The sequence below is a fragment of the Tamandua tetradactyla genome, chromosome 1, assembly GCF_023851605.1.
Source record: "Tamandua tetradactyla isolate mTamTet1 chromosome 1, mTamTet1.pri, whole genome shotgun sequence".
Lineage (NCBI taxonomy): Eukaryota > Metazoa > Chordata > Mammalia > Pilosa > Myrmecophagidae > Tamandua > Tamandua tetradactyla.
The window spans coordinates 24613714-24635874 of NC_135327.1; the positions used below are offsets into that span (position 1 = coordinate 24613714).

The 22161-nt window shown below is 40.3% G+C and overlaps 1 protein-coding gene across 1 annotated transcript in view; it reads left to right on the forward strand.

Annotated features, from left to right (window-relative positions):
* Nucleotides 1-12057: 12057 nt before the first annotated feature.
* Nucleotides 12058-22161, forward strand: part of PTPRA (protein tyrosine phosphatase receptor type A) — a 253295-nt gene continuing 243191 nt past the window's right edge. Inside the window, exon 1 of the mRNA XM_077112344.1 lies at nt 12058-12154. The gene's annotated coding sequence lies outside the window, so the exon portion shown is untranslated. The remainder of the gene's footprint in view (nt 12155-22161) is intronic.

Genomic DNA, 22161 nt, shown 5'->3' on the forward strand with positions numbered 1-22161 from the left:
GACAAGCCAATGGTACATGAACCTCATCTGTTGCTGATTACATCTGCAATCAGCTAGGAAGCGTGCCTGCTGCAATGAAGACGTTTGACTTAATCGGCTGGTGCTTAAATGAGAGAACACACCGTAGCACAGCCCAAGCAGCTCAGCATACCTCATCTCAGTGCTCGCAACTCAGCCCAGGCCTTTGGAGGTGCAGAAAGAAGTAACCCCAGGGAAAGTTGTTGGAACCCAGGGGCCTGGAAAGAAGGCCAGCAGAGACCATCCTGTGCCTTCCCACATACGAAAGAACCTCAGTGGAAAGTTAGCTGCCTTTCCTCTGAAGAACTAACAAAATAAATCCCCTTTTATTAAAAGCCAATCCATCTCTGGTGTGTTGCATTCCGGCAGCTAGCAAACTAGAACACATATATACAAAGCAAAGAAATAAAAACGCAATAGTTTTCAAAGCACTCTTCAACAAGTGGTTATAGGACAGATCCCAGGGTTTGTCATGGGCTATCATACGATCTGTAGGAAGATTTTTGATGATGAATTGAATCTCTTTACTTGTAATTGGCTTGTTGAGAGCTTCTATTTTTCCTCAAGTTAGTATAACATGTTTGTGTGTTTCGAGGAATTTGTCCATTTCATCAAAGTTGTCTAGTTTGTTGTCGTATAGTTGTTCATAATATCTTCTTATGATTTTGTTTATTTTTAAATTTCTTCAGAGCCATGGTAACAACCCCACTCTCATTTCTGATTTGTTTTATTTGTGTCCTCTCTTTTTTTTTTCTTTTTCAGCCTAGCTAAGGTCCATCAATTTTATTGATTTTCTCAAAGAACTAACTTTTGGTTTTATTGATTCTTCCTATTGTTCTTTTGTCCTCCAATTCATTTAATTCTGCTTTAATCTATGTTATTTCTTGTCTTCTATTTGGGGTTAGGTAGGAGCATTAAGTCCTTGATTTTAGCTTGCTCTTGTTTTTTTTTTTTTTTTTTTTTTAACTTTTTTTATTGTATAGTATAATATATACACAAAGCAAAGAAATAAAAAAGCAATAATTTTCAAAGCATTCTTCAAAAAGTGGTTACAGGATAGATTCCAGAGTTTGTCATGGGGGTGCCATACGATCCTCTAGAATTTTTCCTTCTAGCTGCTCCAGAATTTAGGAGGCTAAAGGGCTTAAAAACTTTTTATCATCACAATTGACTTTTTTTCCCTTCTTTTTTTGTGAACAATGTCATATATACAAAAAAGCTATAAATTTCAAGGCACAGCACCACAATTAGTTGTAGAACATATTTCAGATTTTGACATGGGCTACAATTTCACAATTTTAGGTTTTTACTTCTAGCTTCTCTAAACTACTGGAGACTAAAAGAGATATCAATTTAATGATTCAGCATTCACATTCATTTGTTAAGTCCTATCTTCTCTGTATAATTTCACCATCGCCTTTGATCTTTCCAGGTCATGTTTTTTTTTAAAAAAATAATTAATTAATTTTTAAATTTGTAAATTAATTTTTAATTTAAAATAATATGACAACAAAGAAGCACAAACATTCTTAACATATGGTCATTCCATTCTATATATATATATATAATCAGTAATTCACAATATCATCATAGTTGCATATTCATCATCATGATCATTTCTTAGAACATTTACATCGATTCAGAAAAAGAAATAAAAAGACAACAGAAAAAAATTCATACATACCATACCCTTTACTCCTTCCTTTCTTTTTTTTAAATTTATTTATTTTTTACTTATGATACATAACCACATACAAACACATTCTTTTCATATGATCATTCCATTCTCGCTATATAATCAATAACTCACACTATCATCACACAGTTGTATATTCATCATCGTGATAATTCCTTAGAACATCTGCATCAATTCAGAAAAAGCAATAAAAAGAAGACAGAAAAAAATTCATCCATACCATACCCCTTACCCGTCCCCTTCACTGATCACCAGCATCTTAATCTACTTAATTTATTTTAACACTTGTTCCCCCTATTGTTTATTTATTTTTAATCCATATGTTTTACTTGTCCATTAATAAGGTGAACAAAAGGAACATCAGACACAAGGTTTTCACAACCACACAGTCACACTGTGACAGCCATATCATCATACAATTATCTTCAAGAAACATGGCCACTGGAGCACAGTTCCACATTTTCAGTCAGTTCCCTCCAGCCTCTCCATTACATCTTGACTAGCAAGGTGATATCTATTTAAGGCATAGAATAACCTCCAGTATAATCTCTCGACTCTGTTTGGAATCTCTCAGCCACTGACACTTTATTTTGTCTCATTTCGCTCTTCTTCCTTTTGGTCAAGAAGATTTTCTCAATCCCTTGATGCTGAGTTCCAGCTCATTCTAGGATTTCTGTCCTATGTCGTCGCCAGGAAGGTCACACCCCCGGGAGTCATGTTCCACGTAGAGAGGGGAAGGGCAGTGAGTTTGCTTGCCTTGTTGGACGAGAGAGAGAGGCTACATCTGAGCAGCAGAAGAGGTTCTCTTGGGGTTGACTCTTAGGCCTAATTCTAAATAGACTTAGCCTATACTTTGTGGGATTAAGTTTCATTTGAACAAACCCCAAGATTGGAGGCTTGGCCTATTGCTTTGGCTGTCCCCACTGCCTGTGAGAATATCAAGAATTCTCCACTCAAGAAAGTTGAATTTTCCCCCCTTTCTCACCATTCCCCCTAGGGGACTCTGCACATACTTCCCTATTCACTGTTCAAATCGTTCTGGGATTTATCTGGGCATCACTCTGGACAAACCTAGAAAATCTCATGCCCTACGCAAGGTTGCAAGTACTATGGTGTTCAATTAAGCTGTCCACATAAGTTATATTTGGAAATGTACTAGTCAAAATATAAATTTTGTACCAAAAAAACCCCACATTATTTGCTTGTCTCACACATACGTTAAAGTTTTAAAATATTAGTTACCACCTATTTTCAACACCCTGCATTATTGACATTCCTATGTTCTTCCTCATGCAGAAACATTTTTTAATTTGCACATTTAGTCATTATCATTATACACTCTGGGCATTCCTAGATCATACCATCTCAGTCTTTATTGTCTATCTTTCCTTCTGATTTCATTTGTGTCCCCAGCCCTCCTTCCTTCATTATTCTCACTTTCAGCTTCATTCAGTGTTCTAACATTATTGTATTACAGTTAGATAGTATTGTGCTATCCATTTCTGAATTTTTATAATCGGTCCTGTTGCACAATCTGTATCCCTTCAGCTCCAATTACCCAATATCTACCGTATTTCTATCTCCTGATGGTCTCTGTTACCAACTGAAATTCTCCAAGTTCATTTGCTAATGTCAGTTCATATCACTGAGACCTTATAGTATTTGTCCTTTTGTTTCTGGCTAATCTCACTCAGCATAATGTCCTTAAGGTCCATCCATGTTGTTACATGCTTCCATGACTTTATTCTGTCTTATAGCTGCATAATATTCCATCATATATATATACCACAGCTGCTTAGCCACTTGTCTGTTGATGGACATTTTGGCTGTTTCCATCACTCAGCAATTGTAAATAATGCTGCTATAAACATTGGTGTGCAAATGTCTGTTTGTGTCCTTGCCCTCATGTCCTCTGAGTAGATACCTAGCAATGGTATTGCTGGATCATATGGCAATTCTATACTTAGCTTCCTGAGGAACCACCACACTGTCTTCCACAGTGGTTGTACCATTTGACATTCCCACCAACAGTGGATAAGTGTGTCTCTTTCTCCACATCCTCTCCAGCAATTGTCATTTTCTGTTTTATTGATAATGGCCATTCTGGTGGGTGTGTGATGATCTCATTGTAGTTTTGATTTGCATTTCCCTAATATCCAGTGAAGTTGAGCATCTCTTCATGTGCCTTTTGGCCATTTGTATTTCCTCTTCTGAGAAGTGTCTGTTCATGTCTTTTGTCCATTTTGTAATTGGGTTGTCTGTCTTTTTGTTGTTGAGTTGAACAATCTCTTTATATATTCTGGATACTAGACCTTTATCTGATCTTCATTTCCAAATATTGTCTCCCATTGTGTAGGCCGTCTTTTTACTTTCTTGATGAAGATCTTTGATGCACAAAAGTGTTTAATTTTGAGGAGTTCCCATTTATTTATTTATTTCTTCAAAGCTCATGCTTTGGGTGTAAGGTCTAGGAAGCTGCCTCCTATTATAAGATTGGTAAGATATTTCCCTGCATTTTCTTCTGAAAGTTTTATGGTCTTAGATCTAATGTTTAGGTCTTTGATCGATTTTTAGTTAATTTTTGTATAGGGTGTGAGATATGGACCCTCTTTCATTCTTTTGCATGTGGATATCCAGTTCTCTAGGCACCATTTATTGAAGAGACTGTTCTGTCCCAGGTGAGTTGGCCTAACTGCCTTATCAAAGATCAGTTGTCCATAGATGAGAGGGTCTATATCTGAACACTCTATTCAATTCCATTGGTCAATATATCTATCTTTATGCCAGTACCATGCTGTTTTGATCACAGTAGACTTCATAATATGCCTTAAAGTCAGGTGGAGTGAGGCCTCCAACTTCATTTTTCTTTCTCAGGATATTTTTAGCTATTCGGGGCACACTGCTCTTCCAGATAAATTTGGTTATTGGTTTTTCTACTTCTTAAAAGTAAGTTTTTGGGATTTTAATTGGTATTACATTGAATCTGTAAATCAATTTAGGTAGAACTGACATCTTAATTATATTTAGTCTTCCAATCCGTGAACACGGTATGCCCTTCCATTTATTTAGGTCTTCTGTGATTTCTTTTGACAATTTCTTGTAGTTTCCTTTGTATAAGTCTTTTGTATCTTTAGTTAAGTTTATTCCTAAATATTTTATTATTTGGATGCAATTGCAAATTGAATTTTTTGCTTGATTTCCCCCTCAGATTGTTCATTACTAGTGTATAGAAACACTACAGATTTTTGAGTGTTGATCTTGTAACCTGCCACTTTGCTGTATTCATTTATTAGCTCTAGTAGTTTTGCTGTGGATTTTTCAGGGTTTTCAATGTATAGTATCATATCATCTGCAAACAGTGAGAGTTTTACTTCTTCCTTTCCAATTTTGATGCCTTGTATTTCTTTTTCTTGTCTAAATTGTTCTGGCTAGAACTTCCAGCACAATGTTGAATAACAATGGTGATAGTGGACATCCTTCTCTTGTTCCTTATCTTAGGGGGAATGTTTTCAGTTTTTCCCCCTTGTGGATGATGTTAGCTGTGGGTTTTTCATATATTCTCTGTGTTATGTTGAGGAAGTTCCTTTCTATTCCTATCCTTTGAAGTGTTTTCAACAAGAAAGGATGTTGGATTTTGTCAAATGCCTTTTCTGTATCAATCGAAATGATCATGTGGTTTTTCTGCTTTGATTTGTTGATATGGTGTATTACATTATTGATTTTCTTATGTTGAACTATCCTTGCATACCTGGGATGAATCCTGCTTGGTCATGGTGTGTAATTTTTTTAATGTGCTGCTGGATTCGATTTGCAAGAATTTTGTTGAGGATTTTTTGCGTCTATATTCATTAGAGAGATTGATTGGTCTGTAGTTTTCTTTTTTTGTAATATCTTTGTCTGGCTTTGGTATGAGTGTGATGTTGGCTTTGTAGAATGAGTTAGGTAGATTTCCCTCCTCTTCAATTTTTTTGATGAGGTTGAGCAGGATTGATACTAATTCTTTCTGGAATGTGTAGTAGAATTCACATGTGAAGCCATCCAGTCCTGGACTTTCCTTTTTGGGGAGCTTCTTAATGACTGATTCAATTTCTTTACTTGTGATTGGTTTGTTGAGGTCATCTATTTCTTCTAGAGTCAAAGTTGGTTGTTCATGCCTTTCTAGGAAGTTGTCCATTTCATCTACATTGTTGTATTTATTAGCATAAAGTTGTTCATAGTATCCTCTCATTACTTCCTTTATTTCTGTGGGGTCAGTGGTTGTGTCTCATCTTCATTTCTGATTTCATTTATTTGCATCTTCTCTCTTCTTCTTTCTGTCAACCTCACTAAGGGCCCATCAATCTGATTGATTTTCTCATAGAACCAACTTCTGGTTTTGCTGATGTTCTCGATTGTTTTCATTTTCTCAATTTCATTTATTTCTGCTCTAATCATCATCATTTCTTTCCTTTTGCTTGCTTTGGGGTTAATTTGCTGTTCTTTCTCTAGTTCTTCCAAGTGGACAATTGATTCTTCAATTTTTGCTCTTTCTTCTTTTTTGATATAGGCATTTAGGGCAATAAATTTCCCTCGTAACACTGTGTTTGCTGCATCCCATAAATTTTGATATGTTTTGTTTTCATTTTCATTTACCTCAAGATATTTACCGATTTCTCTTATAATTTCTTCCTTGACCCAGTGGTTGTTTATGAGTGTGTTGTTGAGCCTCCATATATTTGTGAATTTTCTGGCACTCTGCCTATTATTGATTTCCAGCTTCATTCCTTTATGTTTTGTATGATTTCAATCTTTTTAAAGTTATTGAGACTTTCTTTGTGACCCAGCATATGGTCTATCTTTGAGAATGATTCATGAGCATCTCCCTCAGTTTTGAAGGACAATTTGGCTGCGTACAGAATTCTTGACCAGAAGTCTTTCTTTTTAGGATCTTAAATATATCATACCACTGTCTCCTCACCTCCATAGTACCAGTTGAATAGTCTGAACTCAGTCTTATTTGCTTTCCCTCGTATATAGTAGATTGTTTTTCTCTTGCTGCTTTCAGGGTTTTCTGCTTCTCTTCAATATGTGATAGCCTGATTAGTATGTGTCTTGGGAAAGCCTATTTGGATTTATTCTATTTAGTGTTCATTGGGCTTCTTTTATTTGCATATTTATGTCATTGAAGGGTTGGGAAGTTTTATCCCATTATATTCTCAATTAATCTTCCTAGCCCTTTTCTCTTCACCTTCTGGGACCCCAATAATTCTTATATTTGTGCCCTGTTTTTTCATCATTTCTCTGATATCCAATTCAAATTTTGCCATCTTTTTTGCTATTTGTTGTTTTGAGTGTTCAAAATCAGTTGTTCTGTCCTTTGGTTCGCTTAGTCTTTCTTATGTCTTCTAGTTCACTTATTCTTCCAAATCTGCTGTTGCATGTCTTTAGTATGTTTTTTATTTGGTCTACAGCATCTTTTTCATCTCCATGATATCTGCTATTTTTCTATTTATTCTTTCAAATTCCTCCTTATGCTGTTCTAGTGTCTTCTTGGTCTCCTTTATGTCACTAGCCATCCCATTTATTTTATTTAGTAGAGTTATTTAGCAGAGTAGAACATCTTTGATTAGTTGTTCCAGTGTCTGTATCTCCCTTAGTGTTTTAATTTGGTCATTAGGCTGAGCTATATCAGCCTATATCATATGCTTAATGATTTTCTTGTGTTTGTGCCATGTAAATATCATGATTGGTTTTCTTTGGAAATAGATTTTCTTCAGTAGTGTAAAGCCTAGTATTTGAGGGATAAATGTGGAGCAGGATGCAGGGTGCGGGGCAGGGCACAATAGTGCGGTGATGTGTTGCAGCACAGGTACAGGCACTGGTTGGAGATTCTACTTTTCTGCCTGTGAGTGTGGGTGCCCAGTGGCGGGAAGATATCGCTTGGTGGGTGCAGGGGTTTGTGGGGAGGGGCCCTGGTGTGCACTGGTCTAGAGTGCAGGGGCTTTTTTGCACATGCGCAGAGCTCAGGGCAGCGGGTTGGCACTGCGCCTGCCTGGGCTAGGGTAGATGTGGTCTAACTGCACAGGTCAGCCCTTTTTCAGAGCTCGGTGTGTGTGACTGGGGGTCGTGCACATGTGCAGATCTGGGAGGCCCGAATGCTGATGTACACATGCAGAGCTCAGGGGTGGCGGGATGGGGTTGCACAACTGTATGGGTTGGGAACAGGTGTAGCCTGGTTATGGAGGTAAGCTCCTATAGCCTTTATGTGCTGCTGACTGCCTTCAGGGGGCAGGGAGGGGGAGGTAGGGCCTGGGAGGGGTAGGGTGAGACTGCACTTGTGCAGGAGACGTGGTGCTTAGGGTGGGGGTGGGCACGCACACTGCGGGAGGGGTGCTGGGTGGGTGTTGGGGGGTGTTAGCGGGTGGGGGCGTTTGAAGCATGGGGATGGGGGGCAGGTGACGGGGTTTAGCTGTGTGGGATGTGGGGTGAGTTGCCAGTTGTAGGGCAGTGCCAGTGAGGGCAGCGCGTTCAAGGAACACAGCTTGACTTTCTTCCTAACCCCTGTCTCCCCATCTGTGCACTCCTGAGGGTGCTGGGTTTCCATATTAGGCTGTTTGCCACCAGCTGGAAGGTCTCTGGTTCTCTTTTTCTCAGTTCCTCAGCTTTTGCAGCCAGGGTCTCTCTCTATGTGGTGCAGAAGATTCTCTGGGGTCACTTCAACCCTGGAATCGCCGTCTCAGTAGCCCTCCTGTCCCTTCTCTAGCTGTTTCTTGGAGCAGAGGTGAACTCAGTCTATCCTATTCTGCTGTGTTCCCTGAACTATTTTAATACCTATTGATTTTAATGGGTGGCATGTCCAACCCTTTTGTGGTACCCTAAGTAAGTGTATGAATAAAAATGAATCAACCAGTTCCCTTGGGGGACTGCGGAGAAAGGAGGCCATATTCAACTTCCCCATTTGGAGAATTTCTGATATTCTCACAAGCAGTGAGGACAACCAATTCAATAGACCAAGCCCTTGATCTGGGGTTCGCCCACATGAAACGTATTCCTGCAAAGGATAGGCTAAGCCTACTTAAAATTAGGCCTAAGAGTCACCCCCAGAGAACCTCTTTTGTGCTCAGATGTGGCCTTTCTCTAAGCCGATACTGCAAGTGAACTCACTGCCCTCTCCCTGCCTCCCCACGTGGGATGTGACTCCCAGGAGTGCAAATTTCCCTGGCAATGTGGGGCAGGACTTCCAGGATGAGCTGGGACCCAGCATCAAGGGATTGAGAAAATCTTCCTGACCAAAAGGGGGAAGAGAGAAATTAGACAAAATAAAGTTTCAGTGGCTGAGAGCTTTCAAACAGAGTTGAGAGGATATCTCGGAGGTTATTCTTATGCATTTTAGTTTATGGTGTATTTGGAGTGGCTGGAGGGAAGAATCTGAAACTGTTGAGCTCTGTTCCAGTAACCTTGATTCTTTTTTTTTTTTTTTTTGGAGATTTTAATATATTTATTTGAAAACACGTTCTGTGAAAGAGCACACTAAATAATCAAATATTTTCAACCAAATACCTGGAGACAAGTTTCTTCAGGTCAGCGCAGAGGCAGAGAACAGTGCAGAGCAGTTCTCATGAAGTAGTTTTGATTCTTGAAGATGATTGTATAAAGATATAACTTTTACAATGTGACTGTGTGATTGTGAAAACCCTGTGTATGATGCTCCTTTTATCCAGGGTATGGAAAGATGAGTAAAAAAATATATAGATAAATAAATAAATAACAGGGGAACAAAGGTTAAAATAAATTGAGTAGATAGAAATACTAGTGGTCAATGAGAGGGAGGGGTAAGGGTATGGTATGTATGAGCTTTTTCTTTCTTCTTTTTCTGGAGTGATGCAAATGTTCTAAAAGATGATCATAGTGATGAATACATAACTATGTGATGATATTGCGAGCCATTGAGTGTACACCATGTATGGAATGTATGTGTGTGAAGATTTTTTTTCAAAAATATATTTCAATAAAAATATTTTAAAAAGGTGGAGTTATAAAGAGAAGTCAGGATTTAACAAATGAGTATGACTGCTGAGTCATTATATTACTATTTCTTCTTAGTCTCCAGTGTCTTGGAGCAGCTAGAAGGAAAACCTAAAATGGCGGAACTGTAACCCACACCAAACTCTGATATCTGTTCTATAACTACTTGTTGCAATATACTTTGATATTTATTGCTTTTTTGTATATATGTTATATTTCATAATAAAAAAAATTTTTTTTTTTTAAAGAATCAACCAAAGGATACACATAGGAAATAACAGTGGAGGTCAGATGAAGATTAGGCAAAACTAACTTGGTGGGGACTGATATGTAGGTCTGGGGCCAGCGAACTGGGCTGCCTTCCTGGTTACAGGGGTACCTCTTGCTGTACTTGCAGTCATTATTTCTCAGTTTTCCCCCCAGACTTTCAGTACAGGCTTTTTCACTTTTCCAATTTGTGCACCTGATTAATTGAGCTTGGATTTCCTGGGAAACGTGAATGGTGGAAGGACCCGCCCTCTTACCCTATCCTGGAACTGACTGCGGGGGGAACGGGCATGTGGCTTCTGGGTCGGGGTAGTCAATCTATCAGGCAGCAGCTCCTTCGTTATTTCATAGGCACCACTGGGCGGGCCCTGCGGAGAGAGTGCGAGAGGCACAACACCAACTCAAAGGGGTACTTCCGTGCCAGTGAGGGATAGTTTTGAGAGAGGCCTCGCAGCACCCATTCTCCCAGGCCGTGGCTTTGGTCAGCATACATTCACCCATAATACCCCACAAATATGAGTAGAGGGAGCGCAGAGAGTCCCAAGTTGGTACCCCGACTGCAGGGGGTTGTGGGGACTGGAGATGACAGGCGACCCAACCCCTTGGAAACGTTAGCTGATCTGGATGCCTTGTTTTGCGCAGAAATTTCCCCGCTGCACCCTCTCCACCACCGACCGTTGCCTTCGGGCGCTCGAGGAGAGAGGACGCCCAAGCGGCCGCCCTGGGACGCGTCAAACTTGGGACTCTGCCAAGGCCGGGGATGCGTAAGGGGGCCGAAGGGGCAGTCCGGCCTGGAGGAGGGGCTCGCCGCCACCCACTCCCGGCAGCGCGGACTCCGGGTCTGGGAGGACCCGTCCTCGGCAAGCGGAGCTGTGCAATCTGTCTCCAGTCTGCCGACGTCCAGCCTTTCGCCCTGCGCGGGTCCCGGAGCGCCCGAGGAACCCCGCGTGGGCGCCGCAACCCGGAGGTTTCATTTATCACTCACCGCGATGTGCAGTGGTGCCTCCCGCCGCCGACAGCCAGGCCCTGAGGCCCCGGAGAGACTCTGCCTGGAAACCCGCGGCCAGCCGACTAACGCACCGAAGGCTTCTGGGCGCTGCGCGCGAGACGCGGTGCGGGGAACGCTGGAGACGGCTCCTCGTCCTCTTTTGCACTTTCAGCCTCCCCTTCCCGGCCAGGTTTATGGCAAACGCATCCACACAGCAGAGCACTACGTGTAGTGCTTCTTCCCGGCTCGGTGTTGAGCCAGGCTCCTGTATGCGCACAAGGAAAGCGGGGCCGATTCCCCGGGGCTAGGGTGGGGATGGGGTGGGCTGACTTGATGTGAGACGGCACCGATCGTGCCACGCCCGTTCTAGGGGCTTAGCAGGTTCTTCTCCCCAGTGAGATCCTAGTTCTTTAAATACCTTGAAGCAATTAGTGTGGGAGTGAAAAAAAAAAAAAGGAAAAAAAGCCGTATGGATCAGGTGTGGAAAGAGGAAAAGACGGCTTTCGAGTTTCAGGCCGATTCGGTTTCACTTGTGGCCCGAATTTGGCCCATTCATGCATTTGTAAACTGGGAAGGAGGCCCACGTCCAGGGACCTGGGACTGTAGAGAGGAAGAAGGGTTAGTCTCTGACGGCCGGCTCGTCTGGGGTCCCGTTTCCTCAAGAGCTGGGCCGCGGTGGAGATCGCCTCTCAGCGCGCGCGGACCCTGAGACCATGAGATCGTTAGATCTCGAGACCCGCGATCCGAGCTCTGCGCCCCAGGCTGAGAAGAGCACTCAGGGGCGCACTTGGGCGGGGCCCGCGAGGGCTGGGACACGCCCGTTCGGCTTCGGCCAACCAGCGTCCGTCTCTAAACGGCCAATAAGGAGGCGCCTTACAGCCAAGGCCGGGTCGCGAGCGAGGCTGCGGCTAGTGTGGGGCTGACAGAGACGCGTGCGCGCACCCGCGCGCGATCGAGCTCGGACCCAGGACCGTCAACGTCGCCGCCATCACAGCCGCCTGTCCCGCTGCCCTCTACCGCTTCCCCCCGCCATGGAGGCGAGGCCACCGCCGCCGCCGCGGGGCTCCGAGCCGCGGGCCGGGCGGCGGCCCTGAGGGCGTGTGGCGGGCTGCGACGCCGCCGCGGAACCGAGGCGGAGCCGCCGTCCTCGTCCCCAGCGGTCCCGCCCAACGCCGGTCTCGGTGAGTGCTCGCGGTCGCCGCCGCCCGGGTGCACTCAGGAAGGGGAGGTGGCTCCCGGGCGCGGTGGGAGGGGTCTCCGGCCCGATCCCAAATCCCTATTTTCCCGGTAGAAATCATCTGACTTCTTAAGTCGCATCCCACATCCTTGCGCGACCCGTCGGGTGGGGGGTGGTCCCCGGAAACGTGCGGGACAGGAGCCGACCCCTCCCAACTGTTGAGGAACTTTGCGTGAGACCTTCTGGGGCCAGGCCAGGGCGCTGGCATAGTTCGTTCTGAAAGAAGAAACTTGAAACATCGAAGCCAATTTGCTTAGGTTCATTTAATTAATGGGAGGAAAAAGGCATGGGAAAATTTGCTGTTACAGTACCCAACTTTTCCTTCCCTTAAAGCTATCCTGGCCCCTCTCCCAGGCCCCTCTCTGTGCCGCCCACACCCAACTGTTGAGGCAAGATCGGGGCTCAGCGCTGTCCAGAATTCAAAATGAGCCAGTTGGGAATGCAGACGCTCCCTACCCGTTTTTACTTTTGATAAATAAAACGAAAGATACCTTTTTTTTTTTTAAAAAAAAATGAGTTTCTTATTGTATTTGCTGAAGATAAAAATAATAATGGCCTAGCCGAGCCCGATGTTGAGGGTTTTTGAGGTCATAGCTGATATTTTATAAGATAGGAAAAGAGGAACGTTCAAAACCTTCCTAGGCAGGGAGAATGCCTTCAGAAGCCTTTTCCCAAGGCAGTGTTCCCTGCTTTAGAGCTAGCCGTATCTCCCCGGGGGATCTCTTCACTTGCCACCTGCTTGCTGTTGAGGCAGCTTGAGAACCAGAAGATGGTGGGCGAGAGGATTGACTACGAAAGGGCGAACATCTTCCTTCCTGGCCACTCCTTTCAAAAACAGATCTGATGCTGTCACTTGTTTACTTAAAAACTCCCTCAGTTTTCCTTTTCCCATGGGATGAATGAAGCCCAAAATGCTTTAGCAGGTCATACAAGGCCCTTGACAGTCTTACTTACACTTTTAGCCTAATCGTTCAATTTTCATCCCCACCCTCCAGGCTCCCCCAGCTATTTAGAGCTGCTTCACTGTCCCCTAATCTACCAGGATGCTTTTGATTATGCAGTCCTCTCTCCTCCACACCTTTACCTGCCAAGTTCCTTCTTTTCCTTTAACGCTCTTCTCATTTGAGAAGCTTCTTGAGGGCAGGAGCTGGGTCTTGCTCACCTTTCCATATTTATAGTGAGAATGACTTCTCACAATTTTCTTTATAGGTCTGTTTCCATCCTTTCTCTGGTATGACTTGGCTCTGTTCACTTCCATGTACTCACTTCCCAAGTGAATCTTCCATGTTTTTTACTGAAGGCCTGCTGGAGTGCACTCGCAGGACTTTCAGTACCTCTGATTCCCCACCTCTCCATCTTCATCCCACCCAACCTTGTAAGAGGTCATTAGGCAGGAACTGGCAGGTTCCATATCCCAGTGGCCTCCACTCTGCTTGATTGTCCCTGAAAGGCCAAAAGCCCCTTGGTTTCTTCTTATTTCTTCCTGTCTGAAGTGGCCTGAGTGATCAGTGCATTGTAAAGCATGGTGGGGTCCAGGAAGCTGTTCACTGGGTATCTCTTTAGTTACTGTTCACCATCTTGGTGAAATTCAGAACCAGAAAAAACATTTATGTACTCCCCTTTGCCAAGTATAGTGCCTAGGTGCTTGGGATACAAAAGTGAGGAAGTCTCGTCCATATCTTTGCAGAGCTCACAGTCTAATCCAGCGACAGGTAGATGAAAATAATTAAATCACAGGTGCTATGAATATAATAATAATAACAACTATTATCTTTTACTTGCTTTGGACAGGCTAGGCGATAAATGCTTTCCATGAATTATCTCATTTAATCCTTTCAAATGTTGTAGAGGAACTTATTCCTGTTCTACAGGGATGGAAACTGAAGCCAATGTACACAGCCATACACTGAAGCAGATGAGGCAGTAGTCAGGATTTGAACCCTTTCAGTCTAGTTCCAGAGCCTCTGTCAGGCTGTGCAGAGACCACTCTTACCCTGGGTAGAGAGGAATACTTTCCTAGGAGTGGGCCTTTGGGTCATGAAGGATCTATAGAAGTCTGTGTGTGGTGGACAGCATGGACAGCATTCAGGAAAGAGGGAACAGTGCCAGCTCAAGCAGGCTTGTGGGTAGAAGGAGGCCACTGTCCTTGGGAAGCAGAGAGAGGTTAAGCATAGCTGGATGGAGTGAGGACAGGAGGGTTGGTAGATGAAATTAGGATCAGCTTGAACGGCTGTACGTGACATGTTGAAAGATTGGTTAGTGTAGAGCCACTATAATTTTTTTTCTTTATTGCAGGAATATGTATAACACAAAATTTCCCATTTTATCCATTTTCAGTGTACTCGTCAGTGATATTAATTACATTCACAGTGTTGTGCTACTATCATCACCATTTGTTACCAAGGCTTTTTCATGAACCCCAAAACTCCCCACTATCCCCTTCCCCCAGGTCCCTAGTAACCTCTAATCTACTTTCTGTCACTATTAATTTGCTTATTCTAAGTGAAATCATAATATTTTTCATTTTGTGTCTGGCTTATTTCAGGCAACATAATGATTTCAGGATTTATCCATGTTGTAGCATGTATCAGGTTTTCATTCCTTTTTATGGCTGAATAATATTCCATTGTATGCACTGTGTTTTGTTTATCCATTCATCTGTTGATTGGAGGATGTTGAAGGAGTTAGGGACTTGCACTGTCATGGGCTTTCGAAAGGTCATTTGGGTACACTGTGGAGCCAGAAGGTGATGTCCCTACAATTGAGGAGGCTGTGGCCAGGCTTCACAGAAGCAGAATCACAGACTTTTAGATTCAGAGGAAGGCCTGGAGAGAATTTTGCTTGCTTGGTGGTTATTTTTTCTTTAATTTTAACTAATAGCTACCTTTATTAATACTTCCTTTTTGTGGTAACACTGCTCTAAGAACTTTTCCCTTTATCTGGGTTGCTTTTTTTTTTTTTTTAAGAAGACAATAAATGCTTATGCGAAAAAAAAATTCCAACATCATGAAAGAGTATATAAAGGAAAATAAGTCTCCCTCCTATCCTGAATCCATAGTCTTCCTGACCTCTGCCTAGAGATGGTTGAAGTTTTCAGTATCTGTGATTGTATTATTGGTTTGCTAATGCTGCTAGGAAGCAATAATACCAGAAATGGAACGGCTTTTAAAAAGGGAATTTAATAAATACAAGTTTACAGTTCTAAGGCCATAAATATGTCCTAACTAAGGCAACCAGAGAACGACACATAGGTTCAAGGAAGGTTGATCTGGGAAGACATGTGCTGGCATCTGCTGGTCCTTGTTCTCCGTTCTGTGCTTCCAGTATCTGGTGCTAGGAGTTTCCTCTCTAAGCATCTATGATCCTTCACTTAGCTTCTCCGGGACACAACTCCAGGTTCTGGCTTACTTAGCATCTCATGGGAAGGCATATGATGGTGTCTGCTGGACTCTACCCATATCTAGACATCTGCTCTCTCTGTTGGCACTCCAAGCATCTCCAAACATCCGTGACTTTGTGTGTCTCTGTCAGCTCTGAAGCAACTATTCTCTGCCTTTGCTCTGAAGTTTCTCCAAAATAGAGTCCTTTTAAAGGAGTCTAGTAAACTAATCAAGACGGAGATCAAAATGGAGTCACATCTCTTTGGAGATAATCTAATGCCCACAATTGGGCATGCCACATCTCTGTGGAGATAATCTAATCAAAAGCTTCCACCCTACAATATTGAATCAAGACTAAAAGAAGTGGCTGACCCCACAAGGTTGGATCAGGATTAAAATATGACTTTTCTGCGTACGTAATAGTTTCAAACTGGCATAGTGACCTTATACAGACCTTATAAAGGCCTTTATACACATGTCCCCATAGCTATCCACTGCCATCATGGTACATACCAGTCACACCTTGCATTTTTTTACTTAACATATGTAAGAAATGATTCCATATTAGAACATCTAGAGCTGTTCATTCTTTTGACTTTTATTTATTTCGTTGTATGGCTGTACCATAATTTGTAACTAGTTTTCTGGTTAAACAGCTTTTAAGTTGTTTCCAGGTTTTCCTACAACAGTGTTACAATGAATGTCCTTGTACATAGTTTATGTGTTCGTGTGTATGTTTACTTGAACAGTAAACGTCTAGAAATGGAATTACTGGGTCAAAGGGTATATACATTTTTAATTTTCAGAGATGCAGCCAAATTCAGTACCCCTGTGAGTGGTTTGTACCATTTTATACTCCCCCCAAATGTGAGTGGGTTGATTTGAATGGTTTTCCAGATATCATATGACTACTTCTCCCTCCTCTCCCTCCCTGTGATTCTAGCCTGTTTCTTTCATTTTACAGAGGGAGACATTGACACTTAGAAAGATGACATGTTGTTGTTGGTGGGTTTTTTTGTTTAACTTAAACTTTTTATTTCGTTTCACAAAAAATGAATGAAACAATTAGATAAAAATCAAGAAAACATACCAGATTAAACAACACACTCTATCACCTTGACCGAATTGCTATTGTAGAACAAACACTTTACCACAAAACTTCAGACTACACATGGTTTTCAAATGCATATTGAACGTTTACCAATTAGGCCATATAGTGTGTTTAAGGTTACTCAGTATTCAAAAGACTGAACCCATTCAGAATATGATTTCTGACTTAGGAATTAACAGAAAGAGGGGTGGAATCAAAAATCTCTTCTCATAATTGTTTATATGTCTATTTCCCTTTGTACTTCTATCAGTTTGCTTCACTTATTTTGAAGCTCTGTTTTTGCTGTGACAACCCTTAGGATTTTTATGTCATCTTGTTTGATTGACCGATAAACTGCCATGGAATGACCTTTTTTATCTCTGGAAATAATCTTTACTCTGAAGTGTACCTTATATTACTATTAGTGTTTACATTTTAATTTATCTGTTATATTTTGAACATATTTGTGTCTTTATGTTAAAGCAGCACTTTCGAAAGCATCATAGAGTTGGGTCTTAGGAGAAAATCTCTATCTTTTAATTGTGGTGTTTGAATAATTATACTTATTGATAGTTAAGATTTCTTTATATCATATTGCTGTTGGTTTTACTTCATTTGTTCCTGTTCCCTGTCTCCCCTTTTATGGCTTCCTTATTGTTAAGTATATCCACTTTATTGGTTTGTTAGCTGTATTTCTTTGCTATCAAATGCTGATTACTGCTTTAGGGTTTATAGTATACATATATAACAAATCACAGTGCAGATTCATTTGATATTATACAACTTCAGGTATAGCCTAAGAAACTTCCAATAGTATACTTTGGATAGTAATATATTCATCATTCATTTTATTAATAGATATATTATAAATCCAATAGCACATTGTTATTATTTCTGTGTAAGTAGTAGATTATCTTTTCCAGAGTTTCTAATAATAAGAAAATAATCTTACATAATTATCCATATATTTATACTTATAATATTTTAATTATGTATTTAAATACAAAGAATTACATATATAAATTATATATATAATTTAACAGAAATTATATATATATATATATAAAATTCCTTTCTTTAGTCACTATTTTAATCCATATTTTCATGCTTCTCAATAAAGGACTTCCTGTTACATTTCTTGTACTGTGGCTCTGGTGGTGATGAATCTTTTAGCTTTTGTATATCTGCAGAATTCTTTGTTTTCATTTTAAGAGTTAAATTTTATTGGATATAATTCTTTGTTGACTTTTTTTCTTCCAGTTAGTTAAATAGTTACTTAAATAAGTTGCTCTACTGTCTTTTCTTTCTCATTCTTTCTATTGGCCAGAAGCTGAAAACAGGGAGACAGTGACCAGCAGACTTAACCATGTGCCTTCCCATGTGACAGAGGTATACTAGATTGCCAGCAAACTTTCTTTAGGGAGAATGTATCATCCTGTTGGTGTCTTAATTTGGACATTTTCACAGCCTTAAAAACTGTAAATTTGTAAGCTAATAAGTCCCCATAGTTACAACCCAATCTACTTCTGGTATATTGCATTTCACCAGCATCAATACATTCATGAAAGAGATGAAGCATAAAAATAAGTAATAAAAGTACATTGCTGGGTGCACAGGTGGTTCAGTGGTAGAATGCTCACCTTCCACATGGGAGACCCAGGTTTGATTCATGGACCATGCAGTCTCTCAAAACCTTTTCATTGCAAAAGTTGAAGCATGATAATCTGCTGGAAAGTTGAGGTTTCAACACACAGGTGAGAGTTTGGAGTAGCTTGGCCTTTCTGTGTTCTCATTTTCCATTCAAAGCTATGGCCACCGTCACCATCTTGCATCCATCACTGCTGCCTTGTGAACCCCAGGATGCTTCACCGTTTGCACTCTCAAGTGATCTGGGTGTGGGCTGAAGCTCTTGTAAGTATTGGTAGTACTGTTTTTTTAAGAAGCTCTGATACTTGTATTTGTCCACTACTTTTCCTTGGTTGGCCACAGAATCAGTTTGTGAATATGGTTGCATTATTTTTCTCCACCTTCACGTGGAAGAAGTAATGTGCAGGTGAACTTTGAACTATAAGCAGGAAGCTGATGAGGTATATAGACTTTTACTTCTAGTGCAATTACTAATAGATGATCCCAAATGCCAAAGCTGAAGAAATATTTTTTTCAGTGAGTCTTGAGTACAACAGCAATAGCAGTAATGTAACACTAATTAAATAAAACTGAGCATCAAATCCACAAATTATCCAACATTAAAATTTATATTTTAATATGTTATCTAAGAAAAAGGGAACCATTTAATGTAAAACTATATTTACATTACACTAAATTCACATCCATTTTGTTTCAATATATAGACACAGATGTTTTTGGCTTTTTATTTTGAAATAATTTCAAACTACAGGACAATTGAAAAAATAAAACTCCAGCATACGTCCATCCCCCCAGATACCCAGATTCACCAATTTTAACATTTTGTCAACTTTACCACATCCATCTGTCTTTATCTGTCTGTGTCTGTCTATCATATATCTAACTATATCTGTCTGATAACCATTTAAAAGCAGTTTGCACACATATAACTCCTTGAATGTAATACTTCCATGTATATGTCCTATGAACAAGGATATTCAGTTATGTAATCACCTTAAATGTACTTATCAAGTTTGAGAAATGTAACATTGATCTAAAGCTAACAGTCTGTATTTCAATTTTTTTCTTATGGCCCAGTACTGTCCTTTTTTTTTTTTTTTTTCCATTATTATATCCGATCAGTATCATGTATTGCACTTAATTGTCATTATTTCTCTCTTTTTTTTTAAGTATTTTTATTGAGATACCTTCACATACCATACAGTCCATTTGAAGTATACAATCAGTGGCTCACCATATCATCATATAGTTGTGTATTCATCACCATGGTCATTTTTAGAACATTTGCATCACTCCAGGAAAAAAAAAAGGGTATATCCCATACCCTTTATCCCTCCCTCTTGTTGACCACTAGTATTGCAATCTACCTAATTGTTTTATCCTGTATCCCCCCATTATTTATTTATTTTTTATCCTTATTTTTGTACTTGTTCGTCCATACAGTGGATAGAGGGAGTGTCAGCCACAAGATTTTCACATTCACACAATCACAATGTTAAACATTAGTCTTCAAAAATCAAGGCTACTGAAATATGGTTAACAGTTTCAGGTACTTCCCTCTAGCCGCTCCAATACACCATAAACTAAAAAGGGATATCTATATAATGCATAAGATGAACCTCCAGGATAACTTCTCAACTCTGTTTGAAATCTCTCAGCTACTGAATCTTTATTTTGTCTCATTTCTCTCTTCCCTCTTTTGGTCAAGAAGGCTTTCTCAATCCCATGTTGTTTGATCCTGGCTCATCCCTGTAATTGTCATTATCTCTTTAGTGTCTCTCTCTTTTTAACTGTGGAAACATATACAACATAAATCTTCCCATTCCAACTTCTGAGCATATCATTCATTGAGATTAATCACATTCACAATTTCCAGTTCCCTCATCAGCATCCATTATTAAAGCTTTCCTTTCATCCAAATCAGAGACCCTACATTCATTTTGTATTAGCTCCCCATTGTCTCTGTCCCCTATCCCTGGTAATGTATACTCTATTTTCTGTCTCTCTGAATTTGCAGGTTCTCTGATAATTTCTTTTTAGTTACACACATGGGGCTTAAATTTAACATCTTAAATCTGTCATTATCTCATTTGCTTTGATACCATGTTAGCTTGAGTAGCAACATAAACTGTTTGTATACTCCTCTGACCCCCACTTTTATGTAGTTACATTTTATGCATTTGCATTTTAGATCCTATAAGAAATAGAAGGTGACATTACAAACCAGAAATATAATAATACTTACATTTGTATTTACTGATGTCATTATCCTCACAGGAGATCTTTCTTTCTTTCTTTCTTTTTTTTAATTAATTAAAAAAAAATTAACTAAGACAACATTTAGAAATCATTACATTTTACATATGCAATCAGTAATTCTTAATATCATCACATAGATGTATGGTCATCATTTCTTAGTACATTTGCATCGATTTAGAAAAAGAAATAGCAAGACAACAGAAAAATAAATAAAATGATAATATAGAGAAAAAAATACAAAAAATATATAAAAACAAAAAAAACTATAGCTCAGATGCAGCTTCATTCAGTGTTTTAACATAATTACATTACAATTAGGTAGTATTGTGCTGTCCATTTTTGAGTTTTTGTATCCAGTCCTGTTGCACAGTCTGTATCCCTTCAGGTCCAATTACCCATTATCTTACCCTATTTCTAACTCCTGATGGTCTCTGTTACCAATGACATATTCCAAGTTTATTCTCGAATGTCGGTTCACATCAGTGGGACCATACAGTATTTGTCCTTTAGTTTTTGGCTAGACTCACTCAGCATAATGTTCTCTAGGTCCATCCATGTTATTACATGCTTCATAAGTTTATTCTGTCTTAAAGCTGCATAATATTCCATCGTATGTATATACCACAGTTTGTTTAGCCACTCATCTGTTGATGGACATTTTGGCTGTTTCCATCTCTTTGCAATTGTAAATAATGCTGCTATAAACATTGGTGTGCAAATGTCCGTTTGTGTCTTTGCCCTTAAGTCCTTTGAGTAGATACCCAGCAATGGTATTGCTGGGTTGTATGGCAATTCTATATTCAGCTTTTTGAGGAACCGCCAAACTGCCTTCCACAGTGGTTGCACCATTTGACATTCCCACCAACAGTGGATAAGTGTGCCTCTTTCTCCACATCCTCTCCAGCACTTGTCATTTTCTGTTTTGTTGATAATGGCCATTCTGGTGGGTGTGAGATGATATCTCATTGTGGTTTTGATTTGCATTTCTCTAATGGCCAGGGACATTGAGCGTCTCTTCATGTGCCTCTTGGCCATCCGTATTTCCTCTTCTGGTAGGTGTCTGTTCAAGTCTTTTTCCCATTTTGTAATTGGGTTGGCTGTCTTTTTGTTGTTGAGTTGAACAATCTCTTTATAAATTCTGGATACTAGACCTTTATCTGATATGTCATTTCCAAATATTATCTCCCATTGTGTAGGCTGTCTTTCTACTTTCTTGATGAAGTTCTTTGATGCACAAAAGTGTTTAATTTTGAGGAGCTCCCATTTATTTCTTTCTTTCTTCAGTGCTCTTGCTTTAGGTTTAAGGTCCATAAAACCGCCTCCAGTTGTAAGATTCATAAGATATCTCTCTACATTTTCCTCTAACTGTTTTATGGTCTTAGACCTAATGTTTAGATCTTTGATCCATTTTGAGTTAACTTTTGTATAAGGTGTGAGATACGGGTCTTCTTTCATTCTTTTACATATGGATATCCAGTTCTCTAGGCACCATTTATTGAAGAGACTGTTCTGTCCCAGGTGAGTTGGCTTGACTGCCTTATCAAAGATCAAATGTCCATAGATGAGAGGGTCTAT